General features: G+C 40.4%; 1 protein-coding gene across 4 annotated transcripts in view; it reads right to left on the reverse strand.

The window, feature by feature from the left end:
* LOC100076573 (BTG3 associated nuclear protein) overlaps positions 1-13769 on the reverse strand; it is a 207415-nt gene that overhangs the window by 140312 nt on the left and 53334 nt on the right. The window lies entirely within an intron of this gene.

The raw sequence follows: 13769 nt of genomic DNA on the forward strand, positions 1-13769 counted from the left end.
TCTGATTCCCAAGCCAACTTTTCTTCCCCTTATGGGTAGGAAATATATGGAATTTTTCCCAAGAGAAGTCATGCAGGTGGAAAATACCAATAGGTTCAATAAGGGTTTGGAAAAAATTTGTGGATGAACAGTTCAGAAGGGAAAGTTAGGAATGTCGCAGAGTGTGTCTCTAAACATTAAAATCAGTATCTGGAAGGACAACCTTTAACAACAATTATTCTCCCTCTTCAAAGGTTTATTGAAAGTAAATCACCTCCATAAGGCCTTTCCAGACCAAGCCCCGCTTTTCCTCAGGGCCCACTCCCTCCCGTGTCACCCTGACTTGCTCCCTTTGCTCTCCACCCCCAAAACCTCCAGCGCCCCCAGCACGTACATATACATATCTGTAATTTTATTTATTTGTATTGACGTCTGTCTCCCTGCTTCTAGACCGGGAGTTTGCTGTGGGTAGGGAATGTCACTGTTTATTGTCGTATTCTTCTCTCCCAAGTGCTCAGTGCAGTGTTCTGCACACAGTAAGCACTTAATAAATAGGACTGAATGAATGAACCTACTGGGATCCCAAATGTCTACGCGCTGGGCCCTATCCTCACCTCAGGGAATCTGGAGCAGCACGGTCTCGTGAAAACAGTACGGGCCGGGAAGTCAGAGGACCTGGTTTCTAATTCCAGTTCTGCCACTTGCCTGCTGGGTGACCCTGACCAAGACATTTAACTTCTCAGTGCCTCGCTTTCCTCATCAATAAAAGAGAGGTTAAAGACCTCTTCTCTTTCTTCTTAAATTGTGAGCCCCATATGGGACAGGGACAGTATCCAACCTAACTTGTATCTACCTCAATATGCAGTACAGTGCTTGGCACACAGTAAACATTTAACCAATAACAATTACTATTATTATACTTATTGTTGTTTATTAATAATAATAATAATTGTGGGGGGGTTAAGCGTTTACTACATGCCAAGCACTGTTCTAAGCACTGGGGGATACAAGGAGATCAGGTTGTCCCATGTGGGGCTCACGGTCTCGATTCCCATTTTACAGATGAGGTAACAGGCACAGAGAAGTTAAGTGATTTGCCCAAGGTCACACAGCAGACACGTGGCAGAGCTGGGATTAGAACCCTTGACCTCTGACTCCAAAGCCTGTGCTCTTTCCACTAAGGCACACTGCGTGGTATAGTGCCCGGCACTTAGTAATTACGCTATTTGTTAAGCACATACTATGTGCCCGGCACTGTACTAACTGCTGGGGTGGAGACAAACAAATCGCTTTGGACACAGTCCCTGTCCCACACGGGGCTCATAGTCTCAATCCCCATTTTACAGATGAGGTAACTGAGGCACAGGGAAGTGAAGTGACCTACCCAAAGCCAAACAGCAGACAAGTGGCAGAGCTGGGATTAGAACCCATGACTTTCTGACTCCCAAGCCCGTGCTCTATCCATTACGCCATGCAGCACTTAGAATGAGAAGCAGCGTGGCTTAGTGGAAAGTGCCTGGGCTTGGGAGTCAGAGGTCATGAGTTCTAATCCCAGCTCTGCCACTTGTCAGCTATGTGACTGTGGGCAAGTCACTTCACTTCTCTGTGCCTCAGTTACCTCATCTGTAAAATGGGGATTAACTGTGCGCCTCACGTGGGACAATCTGATGACCCCGTATCTACCCCAGCGCTTAGAACAGTGCTCTGCACAATAGTAAGCGCTTAACAAATACCAACATTATTATTACAGTGTCTGGCACATAGTAAGTGCTTAACAAATATCTTACTTATTATTGTTATCAATATTAGTGACAGGATCCAGTTTGTCTTGTTTTGGAACTTTACATCTGCCAACCTCACTCCCATCTCCACCTGCCTTTTCCCTCTCAGAGGGCAGCCAAGCGACACACCCAATCCTTTGTCCGAGATACGTCTCCGTCTCTTTCGCCCGGGTGGTTCTGGGGCAGGGTTAAGATAAATGTGGCCTCTGACAGATCCACTCTGGGTCAATAAGCGGAGAGGGTGGAAAAGAGGCTCTCCACAGGACAATCAACCTGAGGGTGGGAAGAGGAGCTAGATTCGGGGGGTGGGGGAGCAAAGCAAACCTTTGTATATCAGCCTGAGTCAATGTCTGACCGTGTACCCCCCTGGGATGGGAGGGGCGTTAATAAATACGCATTCACACCAACTCTTGGCCCCGTGATCACGGCTGCTTTGACTAGAACCGGCCGTTTAACTACTGAAGAAGATCACTCGTCACAGCAACCATCCCACAGTCCCTCTAAAGAGTTCGCTGCCGCTCTCAAATACAATACTGGGCAGAAAGGACAATTGGCCTGTTTCGGTGAACACCGTTTCTTATACAGAACCACTGCTTACACAAAAAATTCCAACACGTTTTTTGAAGTCATGGCTATTTTTAAAAAGCCTAATCTAAAGAGCAGAATGGCTAAAAATGTGTAAAATGCTATCAAAATATCCTTGCACTCATAATAAATTGTCCAAACAGCTTGGTAAATTTCAAGAGTATTGCCCCAAATGTGTTAGAACAAATGGGAAATGGAACTAACATCATATTGAAATTCAAAATGACTCCACCTGGAATTTATAGAAGAAGGAAATCAAAAGTCAGTTACCATGAGTAATACATTTCATGCTGCATTATTGAATACATACATCATAGCTGAAAATGCTCCCCAGAGCCAGAAGGCAGATTAACTATATATTCAATTGCAAAAATGACTTTCTTCCACGCGGATAGGTGAAGAAAATATTCATGAACATGCCATATATGAAATGCTTCATTATAAAGCTATAAAAATCTCTATTCCACTAATAAATTAGGGTGGAAGTGACATCCCAGACCCAAAAATTAACAAAGTTTTGTTCCAATATTTCAGCTCAGCAGTCCAACTGACAGAATTTCTGGAGAGCAAAGGTGACTGGCCTTAAGCTTTCACTTCCCTCCATTTGGACGGCTTCCCATCTTAACAAATCCAACCTGTTTGAAATGATCAAAATTTCCTCTCTAATCCTTCATCTCCACCCATATTTTCATAATGACTCCACAATCAAGTGTGGAGCTATCTTCGATTCTCCTTTAATTTTTACTAACAACCCCTCATCAACCCTGAGCTCGCTTCGCCAATTTTTTCTATTTCTTGAATTAGCTCCACTTTTACAGACACTAGTGTAGTAATCAATTCAGCAATAGTTTTATTGAGCGCCTAGTATATAATAATAATAATAATGTTGGTATGTGTTAAGCACTTATTATGTACAGAGCACTGTTCTAAGCGCTGGGGTAGATACAGGGTAATCAGGTTGTCCCACGTGATGCTCCCAGTTAATCCCCATTTTACAGATAAGGTAACTGAGGCACAGAGAAGTTAAGTGACTTGCCCACAGTCACACAGCTGACAAGTGGCAGATCCGGGAGTCGAACCCATGACCTCTGACTCCGAAGTCCAGGCTCTTTCCACTGAGCCATGCTGCTTCCCAATTAGTATATTAGTGTATGCAAAGCAGCGTACTAAAATCGGGAGAGAGTGCAGCAGAATTAGTAGGCAATGGTTTATTTACACAAGTGCCTGTTTCTCCTAGTAGATGTAAACCCCTTGAGGGCAGGGATCATGTCTGCTAAAACATTTGATTGTGCTCTCCCAAGGGTTTAGTTTGGTGTCCTGAACCCTGTAAACACTCAGTAACTATTGGAGATGCTTAAGGAGTGGAGAGACATGTCTAGAACAATGCTCGCTAATCCGGGCAGCAAAGAAAAGTACGGACAGGAGAGAGAGGGTGGAAGCAGTAAGTCAACATACATTCATTCATTTATTCAATAGTATTTATTGTGCGCTTACTATGTGCAGAGCACTGTACTAAGCGCTTGGAATATATAAATCGGCAAAAGATAGAGACGGTCCCTGCCCATTGACGGGCCTACAGTCTAACCGGGGGAGACAGACAGACAAAAACAAGGCGCTGATGGAATCAAGTGAGGATATGACGGGTGCCTAAACTAGCTAGTTTGTGTCGAGAGGAAGAGTTAGACTTTGAGAAATGAAGGGGGGGCCCAGAACTTAGCCTTGAGGGTCACCCAAATTTACAGAGTGGGAGGCTGAGGAAAGAATACACAGTCCAATCACCTGCCAACTATAACAACTTCCTTACCTCCCTCGAGCCTCTTCTATTCACTGCAGTGAGAACATCTTTCTTAAGCAGTGATTTGGATTCAATCAACATCACCTCCTTTTTTTTTTTTTTTTGGTCATTGGTATTTGTTAAGCTCTTACTAGGTGCCATACACTGTACTAAGTCCTGGGGGAAATAAAAATAAATAAATAATAGCATTTATTAAGCGCGTACTATATACCAGGCATTGTACTAAGGACTGGGGTAAATACAGGGTAACTGGACCGGATACAGTCCCCGTCCTACATGGGGCTCACAGTCTTAATCTCCATTTTACAGATGAGGTAAATGAGGCACAGGGAAGTTAAGTGACTGGCCCAAGGTCACGAAGCAGACAAGTGGCAGAGTCGGAATTAGAATCAAGATCCTTCTGACTCCCAGGCTCGTGATCTATCCACTAGACCACAATATTTCTACCGGAACTCTGTTATATTGTTGTGTTTTACTCTCTCAAGGGTTTTGTACAGAGCCTGGCACACAGTGAGCACTCAGTAAATACAACTGATTAACTGGGGTGATGGTGGAGCCAGGGCTCCAGTTCTACCGTATCCTACTGGAAAGCCTCTGGTGGCTTTGTGTCGCGGCTCCGACTGTAAGTATTGACCATTGATTTAAAGGCCCTCCTTCAACTGAATCCTCATACGTGACTGCCATTTTACCTTGCTCAACCCCTAGCATGCGTTCTCAACTTACCCAAACCCAGCCTTCTAACCTTCAGGGCAGACCACTTTCTCTAAGTAATGCCTCTTCCCCCACTCAAGACGAAGCCATCTTTTTTATTTAAATATCTTCCTGCCTCACCTCCATATTGACTTTTGGCACACCACTAATTCAAGCTTCACCCATCCCCTCTGCATAACTCAATAAACCTTGCGTGTATTTCCTTCGGCTTTTTATTTAATTGCATATAATTGCTTTGTGTGGGGCCAAGAGTTAGGAGGGAAAAGGAGGCTCATGGGAGCTAGAATGCCTAAAAATTAATAATCATCCCTGGCAAAATCAAGCATTCGGTGTTAAAATAAAATTTTTATAGCTACAGATGAGTCATTTTCGCAATTCAGTCTTCACACAAAAAACACCCAGGATTTCACCAAGAGTAACCATTTAATCAAAGGTCTGAAAATTTGAAAAATCTGCTGTAGTGAGAGAAAAATGTTTTATTGCATTCTGACAAACACTCAAATGAACACTTGTGTAATTTTTCCCATGATTTTGCATTTCAATTCAAAACCTAAAAGGAGATGGCTTGAAAATTACACTAGTTTCCCATTTTCGAGGTCCTCAATTTTCCATCTGAAGCTTACAGTTCCTAAGTCTGAATTACGGTACCGAATAAAATGAACTCAGTATACTCAGAGCTTCACTTTCTTTTTGAAATGGGAAAAATGAGAAGACACTTTAGAAAATGCACCTATATTCACATTTTTGGACTTTAAATTCATCAGTCACCAGGAAACTCTTGCTTTTTCCTCTGCCTTTTCCCCCTAAATTCTCAAAAATAGTCTGCATCATGAAAAGCATTCCTTAAACAAGTTCGCTTAATAAAGAGCTCCCCCTGCAGTGAACAAGATCCTTTAGAAGAGCTAAGCAAATGGGCAGATTTTTAAAGACAATTGTGTTTGTCCAAAATCCAATAAAATTCTTGTATTAAGGAGTGGGAGGAACAGTCTGTCGACCTGGTTTACTAAGAGACTGCAACAGCTTCTCTTATTTAGAAATTATATTTAGAGGTATGGTTCAATTTTTTTCTATCTTCTTGGAAGAGAAGTGAAAGACGTGAAAAACTGAAACAGAATGGGACAGGTGAAGAAGAGCTGAGGTGGCAAAATAAAAAGTGGAAACTATTTTTCTTTTTAAAGGAAAAATATAAAAAAATTTAAAGAACATAATGTCCAAAAAATATTTCTTCCAAATATTTTTGTGACCTTTAGAACATTTACAGTGCTCAGTGCTTAGAACAGTGCTTGGCCCATAGTAAGCACTTAAATACCATAATTATTATTATTATATTATTAGTCAGTGATTCTCAGTGTCCATACATCTTGCTTCCTAATGAGAACTTCATTTCTCATTTTTGTTAGGTGTAAAAGATAAATCTTTACTTTAGAGAGCATAAATACATTTTCTATTTTCTCAATCTCCTGACACTATTTGTAAAATGCTCTTCACACTGCAAAATCTCTTAGCTAGTGTTAGATTTCCAAGCATGTTTTTTGGTTACAAGGGAAATGGCTTCCGATAAACAGAAATAAATAATAATACTCTGACTATTTCTAACATTGAGAGAGATTAACAACATAGGTAGAGAATTTTGAGGAGAGGAATTACACATCTTCTTAACTTTCTGACACAGTGAGTCAGATGCTAACTTCAAATGTCACTGTCAAACCATTGAAAGGAACAGTAATACCAACAGAACTCCCGACTTTATGGCTCCAATTCACTACATCCTGCACTGGTTAGCAATCCAAGGAGATATTTACTTCTCCAGTAATATCTTTCCCGCCTCCATAAAATTTTAAAATTCATATGCCACTGGGTTAGTTTTAGGAAGACCCCAGCTCTTTAATATTTTCTGTTATCAGAGCAACTACCAAATAATTAAATCAACCAATTATAAAATACTTTCTCAGACATTGGAAACATAGGAAAACATCACCTTAGGTACTTGACGTTTCTGCACTCTCAGTCTTAAATAAAGTTTTTAGTTTGTATCTTCCCTTCCCAGCTGAGGTCCTTGAGACCTGACTTTCAAACTCGAGTGCTCGGCACAGCTTTGTAGATAGCGTATCTGAGCTTCATACTCCCACACCGATCTGATCCCCCCGCCTAGAGATATTGATGCTGTACCTAAAATGTCCAGTGGTTAAAGAAAACACTTTTCAACATAGCCTATGTAAAAATTAAACTTTGCTGATGGGCTTATTGATTTCTGAGTGATAAAATGATGTCCAACAAAAATGTTATCTCTTAAGATTGATTAATGATGCACCTGATTTTTCCAATGCCAAGTGGATGGGATAAAACTGAAAAACAAGAAAGCAGAAATAGTGATTGCGTATACGAGCCTTTTGGCCGATTTATTGAAGTGCAGCACAGGGAATTATTTGACCTAGACTACCTTCTCCAAAACACATGTTATTAGGTTGTTTTTTCCAGCCCTGCCTCTAATATGTTTTGTCAAGTTTCAGCAATCACCATCTATTGAGCCTTTATAAAGGTCTCCATATTTAAATCGTGAACCTTGTTTCATGGAATGACTCATCTATGCAAAGAACAAAATCTGAACCATCAGTCTTTCCCCTCCAAAAACCCCTCAAATCCTCTCCATTTTAGACATTTTAAATGTTTTGCCATATTTCAAAACCTTTTTGAAATGGAAATTCAGTGAGTTCTTAGAATGAGATGCATTGTGTTTGAGATGGAAAAAATGGTTGAATAAATTTCTTCTACAGCAAGGTTGATTTACATGGAGCATTTCAAAAAGGGCAAGAAAAGCATTTGTAAGTTTGGAGAAAGAGCGCATTCTTGACCTTTTAGATACTTTCATGCACATCCCAAACTGAATGCCATTTGGAGTTTAACGGACCCTAGATAATACATACACTTGTTCGATCCAAATTGCTTTCGGTTCTGCAAGCAGCTGGTTCTCCAAATGTACAAGCAGTTCTGAGCCTCCATGGAACATCCTTACTGGGTCATCACATCACTGAGTGATTGTGAAAGACATACGGAGCTCTCCGGGATCTGAACAAGAGCCTACGGTCCTGGTTTCACTCCCGAAGAATATATTGTATTTGCAATATTGCTTTTTGCAGGGGCCCAATTCACCACAATTGTTCCCCCTTGGCTTTCTCTGATTTCTTGTAACCACCCGCTTCCTCTGTCTACCATACCACTGACCGCCGCATTCGTCTACTACTCCCCTCTTCCTGATCCATTTGCGATACACAAGGTGGAACACCAGTTTTGGAATAGGTGGATGGGAACATTCTCATCTCTGCACATTGTCAGTGCTCGATAAATACTATTGAATGAATACAGTGCTCTGCACATAGTAAGCACTCAGTAAATACTATTGAGTGAATGAATGCACATCTATTTCAGGATTTAGTTCATTGTAAGCACTTCATAAATGTCATTATCATCATTACCAGGGAAGCCTGCGTGATCTAGAAGAAAGAGCACGGGCCTAGGAGTCTGAGGACCTTTGTTCTAATCTTGGCACTGGCACTTGCCTGCTGTGTGACCTTGGGCAAATCACTTAACTTCTCTGGGCCTCGGTTTCCTTATCTGTAAAATGGGGATCCAGGACCTCTTCTCTTTCCCAGTTAGACTGTGAGCCCCTGTGGGACAGGGACTGTATCCAACCTGATTATATTGCATCTAGCCCAGTGCTTAATACAGTTCTTGGCACATAGTAAACGTATAACAAATACCCCAGTTATTCTCTTATTATTATGTAATTAGTAGATGTCACACAATCCAACTCTATGACTAACCGAAAAAAGTTGAAAATTCTCAGAAACTACTGCTATACTCTCTCCAGTTAGCATTCTTGTTTCCTAATAATAATAATAATGGCGGAATTTAAGCACTTACTATGCGCAAAGCACTGTTCTAAGCGCTGGGGGGGATACAAGGTGATGAAAATCAAATGTTGGTGAAAGAGCCCCACGTGGTCTCCAGCTTTCATTCATGGCTCAGTGGGTAGAGCACAGGCCTGGGAATCAGAAGGTCATGGGTTCTAATTCTAGCTCCACCACTTGTCTGCTCTGTGACCTTGGGCAAATCACTTTATTTCTCCGTGCCTCTGTTACCTCATCTCTAAAATGGGGATTGAGAGTGTGAGCCCCACATGGGACAAGGACTATATCCAACCCGATTTCCTTGTACTCATTCGTTCATGCGATTGTATATATTGAGCGCTTATTGTTTGCCGAGCACTGTACAGAGCGCTTCGGAAAGTACTGTACAGAAGTAGAGAGAAACAATCGCTGCCCACAACAAGGTCCTGTATCCACCCCAGTGCTTAGTACAGTGCCTGGCACGTAGTAAGTGCTTAACAAATACGATAACTATTATTCACTCATTTATTCAATCCTAATTGAGTGCTTACTGTGTGCAAACCACTGTATTAAGCGCTTGGGACAGTAAAATAAAACAACATACCCAATCCTTCCCGCAACGAGCTCACAGTCTAGACAACGAGCTCACAGTCTAGAAAACACAGGAAATATGTAAAGTACATTCATACATTGCTGAGATTTTTTTAACGACCAACATAATACACATTTTAGAACAGAGCCCGAACATAATATAGTTGAGAGTCCCATACAGCACTGGGTATGTATCCAAAATGATTATATTGTTTCTACCCCAGCATTTAATATAGTGTATGGCACATAGTAAGTGATTAACGAATACCACAATTAATATTATTATTCTTATTATTGTTACATAATCAAATAGCTAATACCGAAAAGATAATGACCTCTTTTTGTACCTACATAAATATAGTACTTAGTTTTTTAAAGTTTTCTTTCACATCCTATTTGGTAAAAATGCACCCTTGGGGTAACAGAATACAGACCCACAGTTATCTATGCTAAGGAGATTACCTAGTGCTAAATGGAAATGGGCTTTAACCACCCTCTGCAAATCAGTCTCAATACTTCAGAGGGAGGGGAAGGAGAGAGAAATGCTGAAGCCAAGCTACCTTTTGCAGCAATATTTCCAAGTGACAGAGCACTGTAATATGATAAAATTCAACGGTACCACAGCCAACACTAAGAAGCATCATAATGAAAGGTGGCCATACTGAGCACGACCCATGAGTTTCTGAAAAATCAATATCCGGGCTGCCTTTTCTCATAAGCGATGGAACAAAAGTGCCCAGAGACCTTGAAAGAGGATTAGCTGGAAGCCGGGAGGTAGAGAGGGTGGCAGGCAAAGCCAGGCATCTCACCAGCTCTCCTGAATGAATCTGCACCTCGGGCTGCCCCTCTCTGCAGCCCCGGATTATGTTGTGACCCAACTAACCTTCCCCAGCATTGTCATTTCAGGACTAGTGTAATCCCTTTACTTGCCAGAGTTCTTCAATTATTCCATCGACTTTTGAGTTCCTGAAAATAGTTGCTTTGAAATTTGGGATTACTACAAAGTGTATATTTGGTGATTTAATCTACAACTATCAATCTTGAGCAACTTTAAATCCTTTCATCAGTGGTATTTATTGAGCACTTACTACATGCATAGCACTACTAAATATATAGGATAGCGAGAAGCAGCATGGCATAGTGGATAAAGCATGGGCCCGGGAGGCAGAAGGTCGTGGGTTCTAATCCCGGCTCGGCCACTTGTCTGCTGGGTGACCTTGGGCAAGTCACTTCACTTCTCTATGCCACAGATACCTCATCTGGAAAAGGGGGGTGGAGAATGTGAGCCCCACGTGGGGCAGGGACTGGGTCCAACTCTATTTGCTTGCATCTACCCCATTGCTTTGTACAGTGTCTGGCACACAGTAAGGGCTTAACAAATACTATAATTATTAGTAGTAAGAGAGTAAGTAGATATGATCATCCCTGCCCCCAGGAGATTACAATCTAGTGGGGGAGAAAGTTAAATAAATTACAGATAGGACAAGCAGACCCAGTATAAAGATGTGCGCATAGATGCTGAGGGAGTGGGGAGCGGGGTGATTACTGAAACTGTGAGCCCAAAGTGGGACAGGTACTGCATCCCACCTAGTTAATCTGTTTCTACTCCAGAGTAGTAAGTGCTTAACCATAACAATAACAATAATTACCTATGTGCTTAGAGGGCATAACACAAGTTCATGGGTGACACGGTAGGAAGGAAAAATAAGCTGGGGAGATGGGCGATCCATTATCGAAGGCTTCCTGCAACAGATGTAATTTTAGTAGGGTTTTAAAGAAGGGGAGAGTAGTGGTCTGACAGATGTGAAAGCGGAGGGAGTTTCAGGCAGGAGGCAGATTGCGTCCCAGGGATCCGATGATGAGAACGAGAGGCAGTAAGTAGGTTGATATTAGAGGATAATACTGTAATTGCTGAGGGAATGGTATGAAATCTACAGTTTGGGGAGGGGGCAGGAGAGAGACTTGAAACCTTTTTTAATAGCATTCATAAATCTCAGGAAATTTCTGAACAGATGATTCTACTAAAGGTCTAATGTGAATCTGATCTGAGAGTTAATGGATTAGCTGCTTTTGGAACTTTTACTTATGCCCAATCATTTAAATGGACCACATCTGTCTCTGCATGAATCTCTGCCAAATGATCATCTCAGCAAAGGCAGACTACAACAAATATTTTCATGGCATTAATATTTTTTTTTTCCTGGAGCATATAACGCTATGGAAAGAGCAATGTGAAGCTCAAAATACATAAATCCTCTGGACCTCCTTTCCAAATATTCCTATACGACAGCCAAAATAAGAGAAGTTTAATTAATCTGAAAAGATAGAACAATTATACTGTCAGCACAGTTAGTATAAAATTGCTGCAAATGATTTAACCTCATACTGCCTCATCAACTTTCTTTGGTACTGAAACTTAAGAGCGTTTCAACTGAAAGATAAAATAAGAAATATTCAGCATGATTTTTAATAAAATGCCCCCAATACATCTCCATGTTCTTGTTCCATTATGTACATTGCTATTTCATAGTCAAACTGCTTACCTAGTCTAAAGAATATCACATATATATTAACCCTTATGGATAAATAATATAAGATCATGTTCAAACATATCACTAGAAGGATGGATTGTTTTCACACAGGATACTCTAAACAGTGCTGTTTAATTGGAAATAAAGCAGATTTTTTTTTGAATAATTAAACCACATAAACATTTGGCTAAAAGGAACTGACTGGACCCAGAACTTTGGATATCCAGAAATTGTCTCCAATTAGAAAAAAAACCTGCCTGACAACCGTTTTCCAACACGGGTGTTGCGAGTTCAGTTTTAACAACTCTTCCCAGAGTAAAGTTTCAACATATTTTTCTCCTAAAAACTCATCTGCTTGCAAAGATGGGCTCCTTGTTTTCTCCCAAATAATTTAATACCTGCCGGTGCAAATGAAAATTGTGTTTGACATTTTTTTAATTGCAAAAAGGTGACCATTTTACATAGGCATGACCCTCTTTCTGGTAAATCTGAAAGAATACTTAAAATCTCTCCGTACTGGTATACCCAGGGCTCTAACAGCTCGCTCCATAACGCCAAAGGATCATGACCGAGAGAAGAGCGTGAGTGGAACTGCACAGATCACAATCGCTCTAGTCGTTTCCTCCCTGCAGGTTCTCGGACTTGAAAATTCAGATCCAAAGTTAGTCTGTTGTTCTTAACAGGAGACTCCATCAGCTCAAACTCATATTGAAAGCATTAGGGATAGCACAGAACACTTCCCCTATAAATCACAATAAGTGGCCCAACTAGCTCATAAACTTCCATTTATACCCTCTCAACTTCTTAAAATACACTTAATTTTCTTTCTTCATTTTTCTATACATAATTATTCTGGTAGTCTATTTTTCTCACAAAAGGCATGCCAAGGGGTGAAAAGTGTCAAGAAGTTATCTTTGCAGAGTAGACAAAATATACATAAAAGCTCAATGGCAGGTTAGATTTGTTTACTCACTTCTGGAAATGAACTTGTATGTCTACAGTTTGCGAGAAATACAGTGTCCTGTTTCTTCGTGCCAGAGAGCCTATGCTTAAAACATAGACTACATACAGACAAAATGGGATACATAAAGGTAATCTTTTCCACCTATTACATTTTCTATGCCTGAAGTCATAAAAATACTTGCTCCTTATGTAATGCATTCTTTCCAAATAATGTATTCTCCAATGGTGTGTGAATGCAGCAGTATGGTATCTAGAGTAAATATGAGGTCGGGTTCACTTATAATTGAAAAGAAAAAAATAGCATACACAAATTAAGAAAACTCCCGAATATTTAATAAGCTCATCACTGTTATTCTATCTCTTGAAATCAATTTCACGTTAAATTAACTGTATTGTCTGCACCTAATTCACTTCTCTTTAAATACTCTATTTCACTGTTGATCAAATATGAAAAATATGAAATTTACCTTTCAAGTCATATTTCATTTTAAACTGCCTATCACTCACAAAACAAAGACGATACAGTCATCAAAAACATTTTAGATTGACTATCCTATTAGCTTCAATTTAGAGAATTTTGGGGTGCTTTGCCTAGAAACTTTATCGATTTTGAGATTAAAAGCAAGATGATCTGACAAGCAATACATTTCTGAGAGGAATTTCCTGTAAAAATGAAAGGCTGCCAAAGTGTTTACTTTCACAAGAATTCCACTCAAGTGAAATAGCAGAAGAAAACTTGAGAAACTGGTACATTTTGCTGCCTCCCACAAGATATGGCTGTAATCACATTTAAAAGAAGATCACACAACCCAGCACATAATTTACAAAGTTTTATCATTACTAAGTATATAAGTATGCAAGTATTTTCACCCAATTTAACACTGGCCATAAACTGAAGAAGAAATGAAGCACTGTGGAGCACGCTGATATACCAGGTTACAAATAC

The sequence above is a fragment of the Ornithorhynchus anatinus genome, chromosome 11 (assembly GCF_004115215.2).
Source record: "Ornithorhynchus anatinus isolate Pmale09 chromosome 11, mOrnAna1.pri.v4, whole genome shotgun sequence".
In the NCBI taxonomy this organism is placed as follows: domain Eukaryota; kingdom Metazoa; phylum Chordata; class Mammalia; order Monotremata; family Ornithorhynchidae; genus Ornithorhynchus; species Ornithorhynchus anatinus.